Source organism: Propithecus coquereli, unplaced genomic scaffold (genome assembly GCF_000956105.1).
Source record: "Propithecus coquereli isolate 6110/MARCELLA unplaced genomic scaffold, Pcoq_1.0 Scaffold156, whole genome shotgun sequence".
NCBI classification, from domain to species: Eukaryota; Metazoa; Chordata; class Mammalia; order Primates; family Indriidae; genus Propithecus; species Propithecus coquereli.
In genome coordinates this window covers 2,148,442-2,174,842 of record NW_012140080.1, presented here as the reverse complement: position 1 = coordinate 2,174,842, position 26,401 = coordinate 2,148,442, and positions in this window count along the sequence as shown.

Below are 26,401 nucleotides of genomic sequence, written 5' to 3'. Positions count from 1 at the left end.
TGTGTTGATTAGTTAATACCAATTTGATGGTGAGTACAAATGGGTCCCGTTCTGCTGCTCTTGTGGTGCTCCACTTATTTGTTTTTTTCTATCGGAAAGTATTTGTTGCAGTGATGAATGCTAGTTAAATAAATAGGTATATAAAGCTATAGATTCTTTCTGGAAAGCAAAGAATTAAGGAATCTTTTCCAGAAAATAGTTTTACTATTATTAACTAGGTAGCATTTATAAGATTAACGAAAGGACAATGTCTTTGTCCTCTGTTGTCCATTAAGGGTTAAAAAGGTTTGGGAAAAAAAGTTACTATTTATTGCATGTGACTATACTATTTATCAGTACTATTGATCGCATAAATAATATCACATTCATTATGACATACGGCTTCAGATGTCAGGGGAGTCTCCATTGTTATGTGAAAAATAACTAAGAAAGGGGTAAATTTGGGAGGTACTGAAGACTTCAGGTATTTGTAATGTGGGGTGCAGGCAATTCATGAAATGCCTGATATTGGTGGGCAATATTTTGTATTTGTCTTTTTCTTGCAAGTGGGATCTTTGTCAGAGTTTCAAAAGTATCCCTGGCCACCTGCCTCAGAAAAAGTTCCCAATTGCTTAGCTAGCAAGATTGCTAAAGCTTGCTAATAACATCTAGATGAAAATGAAAGTTTTTAAAAACAATCTTATTGTTTTGTCCATATCATGGCCAATGCAATTCAAAGACTAAACATGATATACACATTTTTGGCAGTGTAGATAAACTTCAGAAGACACAGCCCTTTAACATACCCTATCAGGCCTCTTTTCCCAAAATCTAAGGCCCCCTTTCTTTTGAACATTATACCATCTTGTGCTAGCCCCCAAGTTTTCTTCCTTCTTTCCTTTGAATTAGCTAAGGAAATCCCCATGGCACTTCTGGCTTCTAGAGGGATAGATAATTCTGTATCCATGGATAGAAATGCAGTACTGTGATCTATTTAAGAATGTGATCAATATATGTTCATATAACTGGTCAGTGTTAGGAATAAATTATTAAAGGAATATTGTGCTACTGACACAGGTTTTATTAATTTATATGCTCAGAACTCCAATATTTCTAACAATAACGTAAGTAAGAAAGTAATGAATCACTTACAATCAACCACGATGGAGACAATACTGTCAAAGTCTGTATTTGCCAATACCATTCTAAAGTTACCCACACTTGACTCCAATTTCTGTTCTTCAAAGCTTTCCCTGTACCCTAAAATAAAGGTGTAGTTTAACTTGCAGGCAAGCAGAAGTTGAAGGAAATTGCAAAGGAATCTCTGAATAACGAATGTCTTGCTAGGAAAATGTATCTGATCTCTAAGGAAAGGGTGTTGGAAGAGATAGGAGATGACAGGATTTTCTCAGACACAAGTTTGAGTTCTTTTGACAGCAAAGTCTCCCTGCTTATCTGTTTATGAAGCGCAGAGAAGTCTGCTCAAGAAGTGAGGAAGTTTTGGAGACGTAATCGGAAAGAGAAAATTGCAGACAAGGAAGTTGTTTAAACTAGCTCACTTCTCATCTTGCTATTTTCAGAATTTTTCCTTACATCCTACACTAATGACAACCTCGTACAAAAGACAAACATTTTCCAGATGTTTTGGTGAATTTACTTTTTTCCCCCCATAGATAATAGCAACTAGCTTTTGATTAGGGCTTTATAATTTTAAAAGCATGTAACTCATTTAATTTTCACAAGAATCCTTTAAATTTGCTATTATTAGTAGTACTACTACCATTCTGATTTTTTTCAAATAAGAAAACTGAAGCTTGGACTCTTTTTAATCATCCAGATAATAAACAGTGGGACAGGAATTTTTAAATACAGATCAGTAAACTTCAAATTCGCTGCCCTTTTCTCTCCTTTGGTATGACAATGGGATAGAATGAGACAAGCATCTTTTAGTAAATAAGTTGTTTGCCCTTTTGAGTAAGAGCTTGGAGAAATGTAATGTGCCATTTTGTGTATTCTTAAAAATCTTTTGCTTGAAGAATCTGAAGTAATTTATGTTTATAAACTTATACATCATTCCCACCATTCTGAAGTATTTAAGAAAGGAGGGAATATAATTCTTTGCCACGAAAATAAACTAACACCGTCAGGTTAGGAGTCAGTGCCAATGAAAGCGTCGATTGCTCCGTACATAGTTGCTGGCGTTTATGAAAGTTGAGATTTTAGCTGGAATCTGTGTTGTTCCTCCAGGGTGCACCAGGGGGCCCTTCATCCTCCTCGCACCTCCTTCCACTCCCCAATCAGCAGCTCCAGAGGTTCACCAGAGTTCAGCCTGGGCAGCCAAATGTTGGTTTGTAACATGAACACTGCCCATTTCTATCTTACAAAAAACAGAGGTGAAGCAAAGATTGATTGCCGGACATCTACAATAAGTCAAATGACAGCGTTGGGATCTCTCCATGATGCCATGTGCTTGCTTCAGATGGCTTTTTCTACTGAAGTACGTTTTAGTTCAATTCAAAGGTGAAAAATCAGAAGAAAGAACCTTTGCGGCTGTTTTTTCCTCAAACACCAGGCTCCCTTTCTAACCCAGAATTGTTTCTCGGTAATACGGAGTCATCTTTCAGCAACAGATGGGTCTGTAAGTGGAAAGAGACCTTGTCATTTGTCCAGTGCCATGTGCGGCTCTGATTGTCATGGAGGGACCACATGACATGGATGCAATTCCTCTTTAATGTGCCACTCCACCCACGTTTAAGATGCAGGCCTCCAGCAAGATCAGCATGAGTGCCGCGGAGCTTTGTGGAGATTCGCCAGGATAACAGGCCAGCATTGGGGACAGGGTAGTGATTATGTGATTTCAATTTCATACCATCTGTCCCCAGATTTCTTTCACAACCTGGCTGGCCACTGGCTTTGGAGGACAGTCAAAATGCCAGGGGTCTGGAATATCCTGCATGGCATACAAAGGAACAGGCATCCTTGTCTACTCCGTAGCTGGTTCTTGCCATGGGGAAGCACCCTGGAGACTGCTGGCTTCCAGCAAGATATGTACTCGAAAGTCCTTGTGAAAGTGTGGTAAGCCTTCGGAAGCTGGCTTTGTCTCTGAGAGCCTGGCCAAGAGATGTCAGCTTGTTCCACAAGCAAGAGAGAACATAGGCAACCAAGGAAAAGGGAGGAAAAGACATGCTGACATTCTTCTCCACTGGAACATTCTTTCCTCTTGGGAGACCATCAGCCTCACCATTTACTATCAAACTGTAACCACCCTTCATCCTCTTTCTCCAGCAGAATCTCACCATTCCAATAAGAACCTAAACCAGAAAGCAAAAACAGGGAAAAAAAAATAGGGCTTGGTGGGGGCAGTGACTCAGAGTTTTTCTTTTCTTTCTTTCTTTCCTTTTTTTAATGGTGGTTTATTTTACACAGGCTCTCGAATGATTATTTTCTTTGCTCCCAGGCAATCTTGACTAATTGATACCATAAAGGTCTGGAAGCTCTAAAATGTTAGTTCAATTCCCAACTCTGACACAAAGAAGCTAAACAACCTTGCAAGAGAATATGTAGAAAAATCAACCACAATTTTCCTATCTGCAACATAGGGTTGGGGTGCCACTGGGATGCTGTGTGGCATTTTTAAAAACTTGTTCCCCAAATGCTAATTATTTACCAGTTGGCGTTCCAGATCGTGTCTCTTGATATCAGTAACTTGATTGCTAACAGGATGATGGTACTGGTTTAACTTTTAAATACGGGTTCCCAAAGTATAAGTTTTCAAAGTCGTCAGAGAAACAGAACATTGGATGTTGGAGAAAGGAAATCTCAGGCAGGAATCAAGATGTCAACTCCCTTCATTTCACAATGAGGAAACCGAGGCCCAGAGAGGTTAGTGACCCGCCCAAGGCCACAGTCAGGATTACAGCCGAGCCAAGACAAGAACACCGGGCTTTACCTTTGATCAACATCACATTTTATAAACCAGGTCGCCTTTAATATGCCTGCTCACCACGATGATTCCTGGGGAAAGGATTTTTCATGACATCGATTTTTCACGGCTCTAGATGGGTGATGTGGGGCAACATGTAAGCGCCCTGCGTGATGTAGCTGCTTCCCCATCACGTCCAACACTCATTCCTCGATGACAGAATTGCCACCGTCTCCTATCAGTCGCTGAAGTCTTAGAAGGCATGAAAATAAACAAAGCCTGACAACTCTGTTCCCTGCGTTATGACCTGCTCACCTCCCCTGCCACTTCCAACTTTCCTTCTCCCTGAGTAGCCTCCATGTTATTTAAGTCAGCAGGACTCTCGGAAACCAGGCAGGGTGTGCGGAGGCTGCCAGAAGGAATATTTGCGCGGTGGGCGCGTGTGGGTCTGAGCTCTTTAAACGCCGGGTCGTGACTGGCACAGAAGGGGCTCCAGCTGCTCTTGAAATCGCTTAGTCTTGAAACTTCCTTCCAACTCTTCCCTTCCTTACTGTTAACTACTTCGTGCCCTGGAATCACGGAGGTTCTCATTTTGATCAATAGTATTTCCTGAAGCACTCAGGAGCCTGCTTTATTATGAAATGTTCCAACAGGCAGCTTTAACAAGAATATGGGTAACTTCTTAAAAAAGAAAAACAAACAAGAAAATCCAACTTAAAGTTTATCGTGAGTGACAGTAGCAATCCTACCTCAAATTCATTTAAAAATACCAGAATGTTCACAGCAGGCTTGTTCGTAATAGCTGCAAAGTGGAAGCAACCCAAAGAAATGCCCATCAACTGATGCCTGGGTGAACAAAATATGGTATATCCACACAATGGGATATTACTCAGCGAGGAAAACAAAGTATCGATACACGTTGAAACATTGGCAAATTTCAACAAGTTATGCTAAGTGTAAAAAGTCAGGTAGAAAAGACCACATATGATATGATTCCATACATAGGAAACGTCCAGAAAAAGCAAATCTATAGAGGTAGAAAGTAGATCAGTGACTGCCATGGGCTGGAGGTGGGAACAGGGATGACTGCACATAGGTATAAGGTTTCTTCTTTGGGGTGATGGACTTGTTCTAAAATTAGACTGCAGTGATGGTTGCACAACTCCGTAAAATTACTAAAAATCATTGCGTCGTATACTTCAAAAGAGTGAATTTTATGGTATGGAAATTATGTCTCCATAAAGCTGTGCAAATGAACAACCACACAACAGATGCCCCGGCTCCTCGCGTGGGGAACGTCTTCAGAGTGGAGCGATGTCTGGTGTGGTGGGGCCACAGGACTGAGTCAGCCTCACAGTCTTCCTCACCCTGACTGCTCCTCATGGAGGGCAAAGCGGCCTTCCAGTCAGAGCCGGATCCCCTGACATGATGCAACAATTTATTAAATAGACTGGCCGCCCTTACAAGGTGAAGTCTGCCAAAGCCCCGGTTCAGGGACAAACGCACTCAAAGTGAAAAGCCCATGGCAGCGGCACCAAATTAGATCGGTAATTAGGACACTTAACGTGTTTAGGGCTGACAAGGAGTTAAAATAAATGTTGATTCAGTTGTAAAGTCTTCAAAGATGTAGTCTTGCAAAAGAGCCTTGCACAACTGCAGGGCTTTATTTATTTATGCATTGTTACAGACTTTAAAATATTTGGGGTTTTTTTCCCCCAGAACTTTTCCAACTAGCACTGGGACCCTTAGCAGAGGATACTTAGCAGGGAAACGGGTCTGAATAACACATTCAAGATAATTTCGAAAATCACCCTTTAACAAGTACCATATTCCCTCCAATTTTCCCTTATATATGATTCACCATTTTGCAAATGCTGATGTATAAAGAATGCATTGAATGTGGCAAAAGTTGAAGATAGCCCCTGTGGATAAGACCTAATGGACACCATCCTGCAATAATACATACAGCTCAGCCCCCAGACATGTGTCTTCAATTTAAAATAATTCAGCAATCATGTTCAACCAGAACCTGATTACACAAAATGGGACTTTTTAACTCCCAGACTTGGATCAAATTTTGAGGCTGCACAAAAAAAAAAAAAAAGCCGGGGAGGGGGGATAATATGTGCCATGTTTATATATTCCAGATACTGTGATTATATGATCCTCACACAAATTTAACTGTTTCTTTGAGCTTATCAAGGCACCTAGTACCATTTTCTACCTGTAAGTTTGCCTTGCCTTTAGGAAAACTTTTGTGAAAGTCCTAGTTAGAATGTAAAGGAAAGAAAACTGAAAATAAGTTGGGCCCCTATCAGAATATGATGGTTTCCAAAGCACTGAACCATGGTCTTGTTCTCCACTTTCTCATAGGCTCAGAAGGGAAGGAGACTGAATAGAGGCAGCTCTTTTGGGGTGGCACAGAGGGACCCAGCGCAGGACTTAGTACATCGTGTCCACTGTGGTTCTCCCTTTAATCTCTTTTTTGTTGCCAGCTGCCCCCTCTTCTTTCTTATGGCTATTTGGGTCTCTTTCCATATAGGCCAGGAGGACCACTGGCTGTATTGTGACCTCTGAGACACTAAGAGGGCCCCATTTTCTTTGATAGGTTGCCCAATACTTGAACTGCTACCTTTATGAGGTACTTATTTCTTCAAATCCCTGTGATTAGAAGAAATAGTGGATATAATACTTGGTGATTCCCAAGCAATGGTCCCTAGAGATAAGATTGCCAGCTAAAATACAGAAGGCCTAGTTCAATATGAATTTCAGATAAACTATAAACACGTCCACATCACCAGGAGAATGTTCACCTCACCCAAGAAATGTTAATTAAAGCTTAACTCTCGAGATGTAATGGTCTAAAAATTAGGCAACATAAATCTGGACATACTGGAAATAAAGCTTTTTGTTCATATGCTTTGTTTTTAAATAAATGGACATATTTAGAATGAATGGTTTTCTTTTAATGTTGGTAATGTTTCTACTTTTCCTTTTGTTTATAAGTCTCATGGGTATTTTATGAGCTAAAAGTAGGAAGCAGGACCGTTTCTGGGTACAGCTGAAGGAAGAGTTCCTGTTGCTTTGGATTCTGACTTCCTGGCCTAAGGTGGGGGTTGGGGGAGCAGCAAGCTCTCCTGGAGGGTACCCAGGGCCAGGGGTCTGCTGGTGGAGTCGTGGTGCCTACAAACTGGTTTGCTTCAAGAAATATGTTACTAGACATAAAATAGCAAAATTTGTAAGTGATTTATTTTTCTTCCCCATAAATTAGAATAGATTCAATATTATCTCTTTAACAGCTTCACTTTTAATCACTTACATAGCAAGTGGGAGAGGAAGGTGGTTTGTGGAATTCCAGGGAAATTGACTATGCCCACGCAACGATCTGTCATTCATGTGACTGTCAATTGTCATATGTGCTGGGGCAAAAAAAATGAGATTAAGATTCACTGTTCTCAGTTACTTCCAGACGGGGAAACCTAGGGTTGAACTTTCTCAGCCTTCCATGGTACAACTTCCTGCTCTGGGGATGGACCCAAAGTTTCTTTCAGTTTCCTAAACTCCCATGTTGGAGAAGAGAAGCCATTCTCTTTTCTTTCTCTTCCTTCCTTGACATAGAAAAATTTATTTTTAGCCTTTACTCTGTGTCACACAGACTTGGTTTCTGCCCTCAGAAAGCTTATGGTTCAAACCAAGGGGAGGGAACATTTTTTTGAGGAAATTAAAGGTGAAAGATTCTGAAAGCCACTAAGAGAGTTGAGAGGGAGGGGTCAGGGAAAAGTTGAGCAGGGGAGAAAAAAGTACAAAGCATTATGGAAGGAGAAGAGGGAGCAAAGAGATTACTGGTGACACCTGTCAGTGGGTGGAAACCAGTGACAGCAGTTACAGGAGGCATGGAAAATTCAGCTCACTGTGAAGTTTTCAAAATATGTGGTCCTTGCAGTCCCTCAGGGCAGGGGAGTTGTTTCTTTACATCAACCATGGAAGGGCTGTTTGGGGACCTTATTCTGTGCTCTACCTGGGGTCTTTTTCTCTGATATAGCCATGTTTCAGAGGAAAGGGAAGAACAGCCTTTGTTTTGTTACGTTTAATGGTAAACATAATGCTGAGGAATGATGCAGATCTCATGCAGATCTCCTTGGATCTTGGTTCCAGGACTCATTCATTCTTCCTTATATAAGCATTTGTGGCTTAGAGGTTTTCCTCCTCCTTTAATTGCAACTCCCTTGAAGGGAGAAAAAAAAAAAAAAGAAAAAATCCCATTTGTGTGTTTCCAACAGCACTTAGCAGTTTGATCCATCACAGGGACTCAGTAAATGTTTAGGTGAAAAGAGAAACAACCCCTCCCCCCTTTTTTCTTACTTGAATAAAAATACTTCTAACCAGTTTCTACTGACATGTTGTAGATATATACTAAGAAACAGTCTCCTCGAATTATGGTTTCGATAACAGATGAACAATCAATTTCCTAATGAGTTATTTTGCAAAAAGCACTACACATACACACGCACATATACTCTCACACTCCACATCAATACAAAAGTCATCTGCGAATTTAAGAAATACAGGACAACAATAGGTAATCCATGCGAAGTTATGATATGCGTCTAAGGCTGGGGAGAACACGAGGAAATGAAACACACAGATCATCTTCGAACCACAGAAACTCAAAGACATCTCTTGTTCTAAAAGTTGATGAGAAGTGAAAAGCCTGCTGCTATTTGAGTTTCACCTCCTCTTATTTTGTACAGTCCCTCTTTTGGTGAAAGCAGAGATGTCATGGACAATGGAGTATTCCATCAAATCTGAGAGGCACTGGTCGTAAGACACAGCATTGCATTAGGTACCGCTAAGGAAGAAAGAAAGCATTGCCAGGTAAACATACCAAATTCCAAGACATTAAAATGTTGAAAAAGGAATGTTTCCGAATCTATGAAATGCCGATAATTCTCCCTAATGCTTGGCCAAGGTTTGTTGTCCATAGATGGCTAATCAACATTTGTTGAATGAATGAGTAAATACGATGACAAGCAGAATTCCCTGGTTTTAAAATACCTCTAAGAGCAGTGGCCCAAGCTCTCTTCTTGATATTTTACGTAATTACTGAGAGAAAGGGCAGGCGACTGCTTCTCTGATTGCCAAGAGCAAAACAAAACAAAGCAAAACAAAAACTAACAAAAAAGCTAGGTTGCAGAACTGCATCATGCAAACATACCCCAGAGGAGTTAGGCCTAGCATATTGTTCAGGAAGGTTTCATCTCCACTGTCCCAGCCCAACAGGGAATTTTCTCTGAACAATCGAAGAAGGGATATTTTGTGAAAGAATCACACTGAAGTGTGTAAGAATATGCCAATAAGTGTGTGAGTGCATGTAGGTTAAGCAAGGCAGGTAGACAGATATATACGACAGAGTAAAAAATTCCTTAACAAAAATAAAGCTTGCTGGGTCTAACACATGCATCATTCACACATCAGAAAACAGCACACACTTGTGACTGTACCCGCAGATCTCGGAACTGCAGCTTACAACTCTGTGTCTCCTTTTGGTGATAAATATGGGCAATATTAATGTCATCTTCTAAGCCCCCAAAAATATGGCTGACTCTGTTCAACAGAGCCAGGCAGAGTGCTGCAAGTAAATCATCTTCAGATCAGAATTCCGTGTACATGTAATCTTTGGAGCATTTGCAAAGTCTAGGGGCACAGAGTGACAGATCTGGAATATTGATATCACTTCATAGCTTGTCCTACTTGAGGATTTTTTTTTCCCACCAGTAATAAGGATGTATTCTTTGACACTGATCTCCTTATAAATTGGCTTCTAGTTCATCTTTCCAGAAGTGCTACAAGAGAACCAAGAAACCATTTCAATTAAGAATAGAATTATAGTCTTGGAACAATGACATGCCTTTTGAAATATTCTTTTTTATTTTTTTCTCATTGTTAATAATGCTTATGGCAGACCCTTTTAAAACCATTTCAGTTTTCTGGAGAGTACGGCAAGGTCTTACCGTTTTCATACAGCTGTATCAGCCAAGGCCGGAGCTTGAGAATTTGGTCACTGTTAGGGTCTGTAACAGGAGAATCTGTACCTGATTCCAGGGGCTATTTTCCTAGAACCAGGCACAGGTTTCTGAAGCTAGTACCTGCTTAATGAATATTTATTAAGTAAATGAGTGATGAATAAACGATGTTGAGATGCACAAGGCTCTTGGTACCACTATGTAGCATCTATAGGCTTTGAAGTATATAAAGTTTTGTTTCCTAAAACACATTCTGAAGAGTGTAAATAAGTATTAATGCAAGAAAAGCCATTTGTGTTCAAAAATCCTTGAACAGCAGTGCATTTAACTGCTCCTTTGCTTATTTACCAAACCCTTTTGTTTATATTTCCTCTGAAAGAATTTTGAAACTAAAGACCCTGTCACAATTTTGGGTTAGCATTTAATTTTTTCCATCACAAGTTACAACAGTTACAAAGGACATAATTTCTGGCATGCTTTAATTATTGGCATTTAAAAAAAACTGTTACATTACTTTTTTAAATGTATCCACAGAATATACGTATCATAACAATTTGATACTACCTATTTTTAAAAAATATAGAGACAAGCTCTTGAAATTTTACATCATTTCCTTATTTCCATAAATGTATTATTTATATTCCCCCATATAGTTTCATTCGAATGGCATGTATTTTTATGCTTAAAAGATTTTTCTTGGACGCTTTGTTTTACTTCTCTGCAACAAAAATATGTATATAATTGGAAACAAATATTTTTATTCATTGTGCCCGTAATGCTTTTATTAAAAAGTTCTACCACTGATATTTAACAAGTAACACTCTATTATAAGCTTTAATAAAATTATTAAACATGAACAGTGAAAGTACTGAATATTAATCTCTTAATGAGATGGAAGACGCTTTTTGTTCAAATCAGAATTCAAACAAGGTCTGCACAATGACAAATGGTTAAGTCTCCCAGTCTCTTTCAGTCTTTAAATCTCTCTCTCTTTCTTTCCAGTTTTTTAAAGATATCAGGTCCCCTTTACCTGTATTTCTTGTAAATTATTAGTTAAATCTGCAAGCATGATCAGATTCAGGTTTAATTTTCTGGTAGTGATACTTTATTTTAGGAAATACACTTCATTTGCATACCTTTTTTAACCTTTTAAATTTAAGTCTGTACCTGCCTTTCAATCCAAGCTACACAGGTGGGTAAGCAAATATCCTCAGACCAAAAAGGTGGGAGATAATGGTGTCAAATAGGGTTCAACTACATGTGAAGGCAAGAAGGATGTTGTTTGGAATGCAGGAGATTCACTGGGGCATGTCCTAATATTCCTTTGCCCAGTAATCTCTGGCAATGGGAAACTGAGGCAGTCCAATAATGGCAAGGCCGTCAAGCCTTCAGATCATCCCAGATTGAAGGTAAGGACCTGTCTGGCTGAGTTGCTGGCAGGGGGAAGGGGGGACACAGAAAGGTGGAGGAGCCAGCTGCGATTCCAAGTTGGGCTTTCGGACCAGCTACAGTAGTGGGAACTGACGTAGGGTCCTCTACTCTACTTCTCCCTGTGTATTTCCCCAAGTCTGAGAAGCGCAGGAGCAGAGTATAATGAGTGGTGGCCACTGCCATGCCAGGTGTCACAGAAGGGCAGCACTGGGGCGTGGAGTGGCACGTGAGACATACAGGCTGGACACGGGGTCGTCCACTTGAGTCTCCTGTACGGTTGGAGCTACAGGCATGTCTGTGTCCTAAATGCCCACATCTCTCAGGACGAGCACTGTCTCTCAGACTGTATACCCCGAACCCTTTAAGAAGAACAAAAACATTACCTGGGCCATAATTGGGTAGACGTGCCCCTCTCCATGGATTCAGTAAATCACCGTTGCCCGGTTCTTTCCTCCTTCTTCCTCTCTCCATGGGTTTTTCATGGCCATTCCCTTAGTTCTCAGGAGTAAAAATTTGAAGATTACTATTTGAATAAGGCTTGGTTATGTTCTTAGTTGGGAAAGGGCCTCATTCTTTCCTATAAAAGTTTAAAAATCCATTCTCCAAATTGCACAAGAGCTCATATCGATGTGTGGGTGTACCAACTAAATACATGTTTCAAATATTTGGAGAAAATGTTTTGTAGCAAGAGGAAGATGAAGACTAAAGAGTGAGAAGGCAGACAGGGTTATACAGGGGGTGAGAAATAAAGGGAGACTGAATTAACCTGTGGTTACAACCAGTAGATGGTTATGATTCCTTAAATCCAGTTCCCCCACAGATATTTAAATGCTTTCTTATTTTTGCCCTCATGGGAGAGGCTGAGTTTCCTGGGGCATCACTAGACTACTGCTCTGGCATTTCCAGCAGCCTGGTTAGGTCAAGGAGAGACATTCAGGAGGGGGCCGGCTGTGGGTTCTAATTTAAAGGGCTCAAGACTAGCTCTCCAATGCCGCCTGCAATTCTTCACCATACTCAGCCTCACTGCCTAAAATTTCATGATAGGAAATTACCTTTGGAGTAATAAGCATCCTGTTTTATAATGCAAGCACCCTGAGAAAAGCATTGAATTGCAGTCACATAGCTGCCCACGACTTCTTTTCTATTAGGAGGTGAGAACAGGTACCAGAGGAGGGAGGGAGTGGAGAGAGCTGAGAGGGACAATTTGGAGTACCGGCCACTTCCTGAGAGCCCATGTCAGGATTGGGTCCATCATAGGTGGTTCCGGATCATGAGAGCTCTGGGTGGAGGAATTTTATGAGCTAATGAAATAAAATCAATAAACCAAGAATCTAGTATAATGTCAAAAAATTGAGGAGATTGAAATATAGTACCCCAATATAACAAATACTGTTATTTCATAAAAGAAGGGACTTTTTTTCCCCCTTTACTCTTGCCCTTGGCACTATTAAAAAGTAAAAAAAAAAAAAAAAGGTCTATAATCTGTGAATAAGTGACCCCTGTGGGGTCTGAGTTACAGAAGGCTGGGGGCATGCCGAAGGCCATTGACTGGGTACCTAAGCAGAATGAAGTCACACTCATTGAGACTGAAACAGGGAAGGTACTTGCGTACAAGGCCACAAGGCCAGCTCAGGCTGTCTGGGCTCCCTGCTTCTTGGAAAGGAAGTGCTTCAGGCCCAGGGCCCATTTTCATGTGGCTGAGCAGGGATCACAAGACTCCCCACACCAGACTGCCTTTCCCAACACCAGGCTACATTTGGGGGAGTAGCAGAAATGAAATTGAGAAAGTCAAGAGGGCCAGGATCACAGCAGGCCTTATGTTACAAAACAAGGAATTTGAGCACTATTCTGTGGGCAACAGGGCAGCTTGCAGAGGATGTAGAACCCAGTAGTTAGATCAGGGACTCGGAAGCAAGGCTACTTGGGATTGAATCCCAATTTTGCTACTTAGTGCTGTGTGACTTTCAGCAAGTGTTTTTACTTCTCTGTGCCTCAGTTTTCTCATCTCTGAAATGAAGTTGCTAGCAACAAGTCCTAGCGAATGGGTATTTTATGAGGATTAAATGAGATAATATGTATAAAATGCTTAGAATAGTGCCTGGCACCTTGTAACAATGCTGCTGTTTTATTGGAGGGAATTTAAGGACCAAATAAAATGATACACCATAGAACTGGCTGGTGGCAGATTTGGCCAGCCATCGCATATTTCCGAGCCTCAGTTTCTTCCTCTACAGAATGAAGAGATTGAATTAGATGCTCTCTGAGATTGCCTCACTCTGATGTTCTTCAGCTGTAGTTGCAATGTGGCAACAGGCCTACATTTGAACTTTAAAATGGGCTTTGGTCCCTTGCCCTGCTCTTTTGAAGGCAGAGGACTGATAGCACAAATGGAACCAAAGCTCTTTAAGGAACAGAGCTCACCTGACTGTCCGGTGTAATCCAAAGAACTCTGGTGAAAAGCCCTCCTCCAAAGCCAGGAGCAAGTGCCCACTTTTTTCTAAGAAACAGATGAAAGCAAAGCTGTCCAATGGTTTTTGAATTTACACAAAACAGGTCCCCTTCCCCCCTCAACTCTTTTGAACATCTCAAGCCAAATGAATTCTCAATGTCAGCAGAATTTTACATATGTTATGCAAAGCCATCACCAAAACACAGGGAAAAAGACATAAATAATGCAAATTGAGCATCCATCCTATCCCTGGCCAGATGAAGGGGTGGCGTGGGGGCCACAATTAGTTGAGGCTCATGCATGGTTATTGTCACTAAATAATCTATGGGAGGTTTCTGGTTAGACCGGCACATTTGCAAGGCAGAAATATAGCACTTGACAAAAGGGAAGGACAAAGAAAAATTGTGAGGGACTTTGAAATAAGGGAGGAAGAGCGTTTAACAGAGACCCAGACAGTGGGACAGAAGACGAGGCACTCTTGGAAGAAGAGTGGAGAACGGAAGTGCTGCCCTTGGCATCCTCACCATGGTGTCTTGATTAAGCCGTTGGTTCTGCGTGAGCCTAAATTACAAAGGACCGTGAATTATACATGGAAAATGGTCCAGGCGCATCCCTTAGCAGATGGGAAAACCGTGGTGGCAAATGAAGTTAGCAGGCTGCCTTGTGGAAAGAGTTCCTGCCCATGTTCAGAGTCTGCATGGGGTACAAATGCCGGATCATCATGAACAAAATGGCCATTAAAAAAACACCCTTTTCTCTTCTGAAGATTTAAGACACTAATTCCCCTTTCCAAGAAATTGCCAACTGGTTTCAATTCGCAGAGATGTAGGTTAGGGTAGGTGCGAGAGGAGGCTGGGAGGTTTCTCCTTCCCTCCCTTGCTGCCCACGCTGGCCGCCCTGAATTACAAGATCACCTTGAGAGAGCACTGCACTGGGCACAGATGCGACAGCAGAAAGGAGCAGAAAGTCAGCTGTCCTAGGAATGAAGCCTGCTCCCCTCCTTCGGAAGGCAGTGCTGGCCAAACGTAGTGGTTTCTGCTGAAATCGCTGTGTGAAACCACGGTTCCTTAGAGGGTTTCATCTGAGGGACAATGAGCTCAGGGAGCTCCCAGGAGCCAGCACAGCAAAAACGCATAGAGAATAACATTCACCTAACAGCGTGGGAGGCAGATGGGGAACCCTCAAAAATCACCCTTCTCTGCTCGGAAGCCTTCTGGTGAGCCAACTAGGATTTCCATAAAGTCTAGATTTTTTGGAAACTGTTTCACTAGACTTATATCCTAGGGGGAGTCAAAACCCAGCAGGTACTCAACATCATCATAATCATTACAACAGACATAACGATGATAACAGTCATAGTTGTTGCAATCATAAGTACGAGCATAATGAAAGCTAATACCTTTTAAATGCTTACTGTGTGTCCAACACCACGTTAAGTACTTTACATGCATTTTCTGATTTAATTCTCAAACAAGACTTTTAGGTGTATAATATTATTAGCTTCATACAAAAAGTGATGAAACTGTGAAGAGAAATGTCTTCCAAAGGTCACTGTGGTAGATTAATTACCGAAGTGGCCACAATTCTTCACCCTTCTTGGTTATACACAGTCTGCAACTTGACTTTGTAGTTTTTGGCTGGTTTTATGGTTTGCTTTTGGGCAATACAATGAGGCTTTGCTGATGGTGTCCCCATTCTGAGCCTCGGTCTCAAGAGACTTCTGTTTTTTCTCTTGGAACCCTGCTGGGCTGCCGGGAGAGCAAGCCTGGAATAGCCTGGTGGAGGATGAGAGGCCACGTGGAGCAGATAAGCTGTCTCAGCAGAGACCATCCTAGAGTATCCAGCTTCCTGCAGACACACGAGACTCCAGATGAGCTCAGATGAGCCTGGCCCAGACTGGCAGAACCGCCAAGCTGATCTGCTGACCAGTGAGTAACAGTGGATGGTGGTTGTTTTAAGCTACCAAGTTTTAGGGTGCTTGTTACACAGCAATAAATATTAATAACTGAAACAATGACCCAGGTAATACTAGCATTTCAGAATGCTAGTTTAGCTAGGTTTCCTTACTAACCTCTATTTGCTAGTGACACACACTTATGCACCCCTTCTTGTTCACTAACACTATCTGCTTTAATTCTGCCTTTCTCTTTCCAGTAGTTCCGGTAGCAGACATAGCTGGGTGCCCTCGACAGTCGTTTTCTGGCAGCACCCCGTGAGACTCGGAGAGAGCTCCCTACCCCAACTCTACAGGCAAATCTTGTTTGAAATAGCCAGCAATGGTGGCTGCAGTGCCTTCATCGGGCAATGATCAAGGGTGACCATGAGACTTGTTTCTGAGTATGAGATAGACAGGTGGGCCAGCTGGGGGCATCTGGGAAAGATGCCTTCTTTCTAAGGACAGAAACACCAGAAAATACCGTTTTTGTCTGATTTTGTGTGTTACCCATCATCTTGCAACAGTGAGGAGGCCGAACTGAGGCTGAAGCTAATGCTGAGGGTGGCACAGCACAGACATGAAAGAAATGTGGGACCTTCATGAGATCTCTGGGACACAGAGAGAGCTACGCCTGGGATCCAGGCTATTCTTCTTCTGAATTCTCCCTTTTGTTAAGTCATTTGAATATTTTTCTCTCTCTACTTGCAGACAAAGGCATCCTAAGGGATAGAGTTCCAATCATCAGTTAAAAGGATCCTAGCCACCTGCCTGTCCTTTATTTCTACAAAAACCAAAACAAAAGTATACACAGAAGCTGATTCCCAGAGGCGGGTCCCAACTTCTTGGGGCCCCATATATGTGACCCATCTGGGCCCCTTTGGGCTGACTTGTGCAGTAAGAGCTGCATGGGGACTTGGAGCAGGATGGGGGTGAAGGGAGAAGATCATGACCGAAGTGTGGTCAGAGATCCAAGGGAGCAGCGAATGTTCCCCCAGTGTGTGTTCCCAGAGGCGTTCTCCCTTCAGTTGGCCCAAACTTTTCCTCCCCAGTCCTCAACTCCCAGGACAATCCTTTCTTCAGGGATGATCCTCAAATTATTTAACAACAGGTGTGGCTTAAATGGGTATAGACCAATCAAAACAGTTGGCCCCTGTAGTGCTGGGGCAGGGCCCAGTTTTTGGATCATGGGGAAGTTGGGGCATAGTTGAAAAGGAAGAACCCTTGAGGAGGGATGAGGGCAGAAAGGGTAGAAGATGGGTTCTGCGGGGAGGCGGATGGGCACTCAGGACAGTGAGTGTTTTCCAACCAGTTTGGACTTACTTTCCAAAATTTAACAGATCGCAACAACTTTTTCACCCACATTGGGGCATACCGGATAGGGATTCTGTTATATAATAATACATACCATATTGTCTATGTATCTGTCTGCTCTGTCAGTCTGTGCACCCCAGGGCCTGGGCACTCCGATGTGACTCATTAGCATGTCCCCAGCACCCAGCACTCCCCACAGCACACAGGCCAAACCAGTGCAGTTGGGTGAATTGAAAAGAAACAAAAATATAAACACTGAGAACCATTCTCGTTGTCTGGTACAGATTCTGAATAAAAAGAAATCTGACTGGTCACAGCCATTTTCCTTTGAGACAATTATTTCTTTGGAGCAGACTTAAGGAGAGTTAAGGTGACCTCTGAAGTCCCGACCTCATTCACCCTGAGATATCTCCTTGAGGAGAGCAGGTTGTTCAGGGAGCCGGGGAGAGAGCAACCCCTGCCAGCCTCCATCATCCTTAGTGATTCTGCGGTTCTCATTGGACTGAGAAAAGAGCACAAAACCCTGCTCCACACAAACCCTGCCCTGGGGTACTCCTAAATAAAGACTGGAGTCCCAGGACATAGATACTGTGGAGATCTTGAAGGCACCACTGTGTCCTAGTCATCTGTCTTTTTCCAAGCACCAAGCTATGTGTGACTCCTGGCAGGGACTCCGGGACCATCTGCTGAGAGCTCAGGTGAATGAATGAATGAATGAGGCACCCTCCTTTGCAAGTAGTTTTGGTATAGAGAACATAAAATGAACTTTAGAGTCATTAATTTGGGATCAAATCCAGGTTTTGTCACTTAATGGCTATTGACTTTGGGCAAACTTTTTAACTTCTGTAAGTTTCAGCTTCTCATATACAAATAGACATAATAAAACCAACATCGAGGCCTCACAACTCACGTAAAGTGCTTAGGATAACACCTCTAAATGCTCAATAAGTTGTAACTATTCCTCTCTTCTATCTTCATTTTCTTCTTTTTCTTGATTTCATCTGTTTGGTTTTAACAGTATTATTATTAGACTCACTACTCAGAGATGCTCCCTGAATGTGTTAGAATAGCCTATCTTGAGTGTCTTCACCTAATGTTCTGGTAAGTCATCATGTAAATGATCTCTCTGAACAAAGTCTCTGTACAGTCCATGTATAGCTGTTGAACTTGCTTCCACTAAGGAGAAAGACCCATTTGAAACAAGCGCGTGAAAGAACGTAATGCCTAAATACAGTGGGCACCCCCTTTAACCTAGCTTCTCCCTCATAACATCTATCAAGCACTTACAGTGTGCCAGGCCCAGCGAAAGTCTCCTTATTATCCTAAGCTTATTCCTAACCTCTGCAACAGCCAGGGAGGTTGATAATCTTGTTTTATAAATAAGAAAACTGAGGCTCAAAGATGTGAAATGATTAGGCCAAGGGAATACGGGTAGCAGAGCCAGTATCATGAACGCTTTTGTTGTCTCCCCAGCATCCTTCCTCTCATCCTTCCTCTCAGGTGTCTCCTAGTTTTGGTTTTGGTGAGAGCAGCTCCATCCCCAACTCCAATGAGTGACTCTAATTGGTTTAAAGCGACCATGGCAGTCCTATCCCTTTTGCACAGTGATTCCATGGAACAGTTCACCTAGACCAGACCATAGCCAATCAGTGCAGCACATTCCTCCAGCCACGCATACTGGAGTGACTGACTCTCCTTCACTGATAGGGGGAGCAGTTGTCCCTCTCTCTCCCCTGCCAGCCCCTGATGAGGAAGCAGTTAGCCCTGATTGCTGCCACCCTGCAGCCTTGAGGGGAATCTAGGAATCAGTCTGAGGATGAAGCTGAAACAGCAGAGTGGAGAGAGAAGCCACTGGTGTCATTGAGCCACCGGTACAACCAACCCAGAAGCCTCCTCTGCCTCTGCCCCAATATGAGTCACTAAATTTTACTATGAAACCAGTTACACTTGGTTTTCTGTTACTTGCAATCAAAAACATTCTAAATGATACAGTGAGATTCCAAAGCAGATCTGTCTGATCACAGTGCAAACCCTCATGTCAGACTGCTTTCCGCTTCCCTGGCAGGTGGTCTTGAAACTCACACCTTTATCCACAGCCTGTGGCCCCACCATGTCTCAGCCAGTTTGCAGCCTTTCTGGAGCATGGGTTCTCTGGCTGGGAGGTAGAGGTTCCAGGAGGTGATTCTTTCAAATTAGTGACTGGAGACCATGAAAACAAGCTGACGGTTATTTCTAGATAGAAAGTAATGAAAACCTCTTCTTGGGATGACTCTGGCCAAGGAAAGCTTTAGAACAGGACAGACTTCAGTGGGGACCAGAGAAGCAAACAGTCAGCTGTGACAGCTACTTATCAGGTCTTGACATATTGAACATGTAAAAATGCTAAACTCCTCCACTGCAATCTAATTTGTATAAATGCTTAGAAAGAACACTGAATTTATCAGAGCTTGAAGTGCAAAATATTAAAAAATGAATCACTGCTAGTAAAATTGTAGAGCTCTCTGGAGATCCATTTGAAAAGACAGTTAGCAAAGTCAATTTGAAGCACATTCATCAAGCTTTGAAATCGTGGAGAAGGCCCCATTCACATGGGAAAACTTCTGACCAACCCAAGAGGACCCTACAATTGAAGGCATAGAACAACTGAATTCTGATAATTAGGAAACAGATCATTGGGAATTTTAATAAAAATATTTAAAGAGATAAAAGAAAATGCCAGCCCAAGTAGCTGAGGATGATTTTTAACCTTCCCTTTTCCTGGGCTCTGCCTTCCTGGGTGCTGCTCTTGGTCCCCAGCTGCACACCTAGTCATGCCCACGTGTCTAAACCCAGGCTATAAGTCAGTTTCCGGGACCTGGGGTTCAGGTGTCTGAGACAATTGAGAACCTTCTGATTGGGTTTGAAGTCTCCCTGACTGCCTGTAATTGAGGGACCCATGTTGACCTCACTGGGAAGCATTCAACCTTCCTGGTTACCCAGTTGGATCCTCACATAGAATTGGGCACCTAAATTCTATCTGGTCAGTTTCTCTGTCCAGACCTCCAACCTCAAAGAAGCCTGAGCTCCTTGAACCCCGGGCTGACTTGCTTCTTTGAGTGTGGTGTCACACCTGGGGCCAGACTCTGCAGCCCTGTCTGCTTCCTTCAGGCCTCGTGGGGGAGTGAGTGCCAGGCCAAGACTGGCCCCATACTATATGAGGAGGAATGAACCTGACTCATTTGTGTGCTAACCATTTCTTAAAAAATAATGAGGCAATATGGCATGATGGTTTAGAAAGTGGTGTTTCTCCAACTATCTGTGGCCAATGACCAGTGTTTTATGTTTTCAATCTATCACAGAATGAAATGTGGGCAGCACCTTGCACCACATGTGCCTCATGATGCAAATTCAACAGCTCTGAACTTATCTATACCCTGTTGAATGGGATATGCCCACTGCTCATGCACTCGAACGTCATGACAATGTCAGATTATAAAACATTCCAAACGTTCACTTTCAGTCTCTGCACTTACTTTGGAGAAGACCAGTAACAAATAGTTCACATCTGCAGATGGCACTTTGAGTAACATTTGTTTAAATCAATAAAACCATTGCAGAGTGTGGTCCCCAGACCAGCTGCATCAGCATCACCTGGGAACCTGTTAGAAATGCAAATATTCAGGTCCAGCCAAAACCCGAGGAATCAGAAACTCAGGGGGCAGGGCCCTGCAATCGTGACCTTTACCAGCCCTCCTGGTGATCATGAGGATGCACAGGAAGTTGGAGAACTACTGCCCGTGCACTTGGGCAGGGGGAAGTCCTGACAGCAACAGGGATATTAGGAGAGTTCTTCTATTAGAGCATTAAGTACCAGTCAAGGGAAATAATCATGTCTGTCTTAGTGACCTATTGAACTCAGTTTTATTTTTTTTTTTTTTGTAGCTTTGAATTGTATTTTCTTTGAAGTCAATGAGTAATGCATTTCAAGAAATTTACCTATGTATTCATCTTAACCAAGCCCACAATTTGGGCATCCAAAGTTAATCTTTAACAGATTTGAGAGTGAGTGACCATTTTTTAGCTTCTACTTACCGACTCCTATCTTGGGCACCATTTTTCAGCAACTCTTCAATAGCACACATACACAGATGCTCAGAAGGAAGGGATACATCCCCAGGGAGGGAAGACAAGGCTTCCTAAAGACAAAGACTTTAGCATCCCTGTCTCTGTGTCCCAATGACTGGTTGATCACAGATGCTCAGTAAATCTTAAGGGAACAAATGAATGCATAAAAGAACAAATGGAAGCATGAAATTTAATGAGCTAGATAACTTTGTGAAAAAATGTTCTGATTAATTGAACTTTCTGGTTCATTGGTGTATCCTTTTTGCCCTGATTTTTGTCTTTAAAACACTTGCTTGGAAAACTTCATTTTGTTTTTTATACAGTTTGAGTGAATTTCTATTAATTGCAACCCAATGGTCACCTGATTAGCAGACAGCCCTTGTTCAAGTTCAAGGCATCCAAGCCACATCTGTCCTAAAGGAGATGCTGTCCAAGTTTCCCATGCCACATAAAAAAGTAAAACTGAGAATTTCCTTTCTCAGAGTCTTATTATTGAGAATGATTTTAACTGGAAATCACACGTGGAGAAAAACAAATAGAAGGATTATAGCTCACAAAGCATGGGAAGTATATGCTGTTATTTAGGGGCAAATGTAATTATTTTTATTGTTAATACTAAAATTAAGCACACCTGCATTTGACATTACCATGAGCATAAATGGTAAAATGGTTCTATAGAAAGCTCACAGTTGTTCAGGCAGGATTTGCCAAAGATAAATAGTAGAAGTAAGCAAGGAAAATCAAAATTTTTTTAAATGAGAGGAAAGTAAGAGGAAAAAAAAAATCTACCTACTAGTTTGGAAACTCAGGGCCAAGCAGCTGGAATGATGGAGTCACAGAAATTAGCTGATTCTTTGTCTAAAACTTTATTGGCACAATGCCAAGAGAACCGTAGATTTGAATTGGTCAATCTGAAACTGACTGAATTGATTAGTCAGTTGGAGTGCCTTGATAACCCACCTGCAATGTATTTGTTTTGAGTATGATGCCTCAGATTTTTTGGGACTATCTTCAGATACACACCACCCCTACTTAATGGGGAACGAAAGGGCTGTGGAAACATAAATGCAAAGAAACCTAAAGGTACCAACAAGAAGTTCCAAGATCTGGATCGGAATCTCCTTTATGAACCAGGCAGCTCACTCTTATACAGAGAGAGAGAGAAGAAATTGGTGGTCTTATTAAAATGTGTAAACTCAGGATGACCTGAGTTCAAATCCTGACTCTCCCTCTTTAGCTTCAGAATCACCCTCTGTAAAATAGGGATAATAATACAGTCTACCCCATAGGCATTTTTTTTTAGGATTAAATAAGATAGTGCACATAGAGCACTTATTGTCATGCCTGATGTTTAATAAATATTAGCTATCATTATGAATTAATGTTCATCAAGCATAGAGCTTTTCTTGATGTATTCGAGAACATCTCCCTGGTGTTAGATATTTGTGTTCACAACTGGAGTTAGAACATTGATGTCTAATGGCAAACTCTTCACTCCAGTGCTGAGTTTCCATCACACTTTATGAGCTGGTTGACGACTTTCCCACACACAACATATCATCCCTGGGGGGAATATTCCAGTTGATCGCTGTGAAGCCAAAAAACAAGCTCTGCAAAGAGAGACAAACTAAAGAAGATTCCAAACCCAGGCCTGCCAAGTTTTCCCTTATTTGGAAGTAGCCCATATGAAATTCGAGAACTCTGTACAGGTCATTCACGGTCTGTCCATTAGCTTTCCCGTTTTCTGTCGTCTTGTCTACCTACATCAAATCTTCTTAATATTTAAGAACTTTCCAGGAAATTCAGTTTTAAAAAGACAGCAAGGCAGCCTTGAATTGGCAAAAGCATCACATTTCAGAGGTGTGCTAATCTAAAGAAACACACCATTATCTTTGTAATTTCCAATCGTTCCTGGAAGCATTTTGCTGTGGAGACCATTGCCAGCTATTAAGTAGAGGAGACTTGTTTTGGTTGCCAGAATTAGCTGAAATTAAGATCCTTTGACATCTTCTTACAGAAAAAAGTCAGTTTCAGTACAAATAATTCAGAATTTAATACATTGTGACAGGTTATAAAATTCTATGCATTTGAAAGAAAAGCTTTGCTGGTGGAATAATGTGTTTCTAATTTACACATAATAGGCCCATGAAGCTATGACTAGAAGGACATTAACGTAATGAGGAAATTCCAGTTATAGACACCTTCTGTAAAGATCTTAAAGATTATGATTAGGGCAGTCATTTTCCCAAGTACCTTATATAGCTAAAGCCAAAGTGAAGGTGCCCAGGACAAAGAAAGGAGAGTAGAAGAGCAATAGATTTCAGTTTAGAGAACAAGGAAAGCATTTTTGGATAGTTGCTCAACCCAGAGGTGAAGGATTTTATTAAATTTAATAAATGCTGTGTTTATTGAATGGTCGCCCAGGGCCAACACAGGGTGCTATTCCATGAATGAGGAAGAATCATCAATGATGTGAGCGATAAGAAAGGCAGTATCATTTTCGTGGCTAAAACCCTTTTCCAATAAAAAAATAGAAGGGACATTCTACTTGGCTTGATTCTTTGTTCTACAATTGAGTCACCTTAACCATCCTGCCTATGGTGAACACAACGCAAAATGGCTCCATTCATTGAGTGCTTTCAGTATTCGAAAGTCTCAACGCTGCTAAGTTATTTAGAATATATCCTAAATAGTAAAGAAAATTTGGAGTGTGTCATTTGATATGACTTTGGGCAGCTGTTCTCACACCACAAACTCATGCAGAGATAGGGAAAGGGAGGCGCATGCAGAACAGCAGAGAACACGCTTGTAACGAGAGGCTCACGATTCACCTTATTGCCAATTAGTACTTTTCTGTCCTTTCTTGAGAACAATTCTCAAGTGTAAGTTGATATAAGCTAGAAACCTGCTTTCAGACTAAAAAATGATTAGAATCTTGTTCTATTATTGTTTCTGCTATTGTTTACATTTCGAGTGCTGCATCTGACATATTATAGGTCATCAATAAATATTGGCCATCCAGGTGTTAGGAGACGTGGCAACCTTGTTCCTTTTTTAAAAAAAAGTTACTCCAGTAAGAGTTTCATGGCTCTGCCAGGCATTTTCTAGGCGCTGGAGGGTGAGGACCCTGGCTTCGCACATGGCATATTCAAGCTCTGATGTTCTTTGGCCTATTAGGTCTATTATTCTACCAAAGAGGTCTCCTTGGCCTTGACCTTACCTGAGTGTGTGTATGTGTATGTATTTATAAACATACATATATATGTACATATGGGTATATTTGTGTATATATATACATATATATCTCTCTCTGTCTATGTATATGAATATGATAGATTGCAAAGGAAGTTGGTAGAAATCACGTCCCACCTAGAACCCTGCCACTGGGCCAGTCTGAGAAGATAATGGGTTTACAGTTTAGAGATCGCCATATAACTACAGAAGAGTAGTAAAATTCCAAATAAAACACAGAAATACTTATGCCAGAAACTTTGCTCCCCCAAAGCTCATCTCTTTCTGATTTGTTCAAGGGGTGTGAGGTTTAGTTATCAGACACTATCCTTCTTCACCTTCCCTAATGAAAGGTGTCTTGGTGACACTGAACAGCTGGACAATCAGGTCAATTCAGCCACAGAAAACACACCCAGCTAACAAGTTGTTTTGCATCCAACAGAAGAATCATCTTTTCTTTTATTGTTAGATCTTTCAGCTGGTTTGTTATCTAGGACTGTTCTGGAATCCACTTATCTATGACTCAAATTTCCTTCAAGAATGAATATGATAGGATTCTTTTTCATCTTTCTGTGGTCATTGTGCCATAACCATTAATAAAATTTTCAGAAATAACATCAAGGGCCATGGTGGCCTCATTCATTGGGAATGCACCCCATTTTTTTTTTATCGCACTCAGCAGAGGTTCTTACCGCAATAGCACGAGAATGTCCTTGTTCCAGGAGGGCTAGAATCTGGGTTTGTGCTATTCTTAGCAGGCTGAGGACTTGAAACCTTCAACTCTACTCAAAGTGAAATCATATTCTTCTGAAAGAATTTTGGACATAAACTAGGATAAACTTGGATAACAAGGGGTTGGAATTCTTTAGTGATCTTTACCATGAAGAATCAGCCCTAGTTTGTGATTGAAACACAGTTACGTTCTTGTCCCTGCTTGGGCTTCCAGAAAACTAAATGCCTGTTAGACTGAAATTTGGCCCCTAACTTGATCTGTGATTTCTTTCAGAGAAGTCTCATGCACCAGTCAACTGCATTTATTTCCTTGCAGAAGCTCTCATATAGAATTTCAGAGTTGGAAAGAATCTTAAAAGTCATTTTATCTTATTTTGCTCTCTCCCAAACCTAACATTTGTGTCTCTTAGAGAACCAAATGTAGTTACAAATAAGTCACTAGTTTGTGATATAGGAAATATGCCTGGCACATATGTATACAATGAGATATATACAGAGAATCCACGGAGGAAGAAAAAGACGCACCCCTATGCCAAGTGCAATCTGCCAACCCATGGTGTGGGAGGTACATACCCAAACTGACTGACTATATCTATGGCTTCACTGTGATGATTAGAATAACAGAAGCATCTTCTTTTTAGTTGAAGTTCCTGCCAAGCACATAGATTTACTTACTGCCATTTTTCTATGACCTTTATTTCTTGAAAGCACCTATATAACTCATGCAGTTTCTGAAATCTATACTTCCAAGTCATTATTTTGAAAGTAACAATATTTCCTTTTGTATATGTATTGTGAGCTTAATAATTAATTTCTTTAATATTTAACACATACCTTATTATCTGCAACATACTTAGAAGCAATCAAAGTAAACGGCCTCACATGGCTTTCCATCTAGTAAGGAACCTAAGAAGAAAGATACTATATTAAATTTTCTGAAGGGAATTTTTCCAATTGTTTCGAAAGGTTATGAAACGTGTACATACCCTTTCTACTTTCTAGTAATTTATCCTAAAACTGTGGATAATAATAAAAATTGGAAATAATCCAAATGCATATATTAACTGTTCAGATAATTAACACTAGTTTGCTCTAACAAATAATATCAAATCTTAGTGGCTTAACACAATAATGGCTTGTTTTTTGCTCATGATACAGTTTGAGGTGGATTGCTTGGTGGCCTTCCATGTAGTGATTTAGGGATACTGGCTCGGTCCTGTCTTGCAGTTCTGCTATCTTTCAGAACTTCAGATTTCTCCTGTGGATCCCATGCATTCATCAGC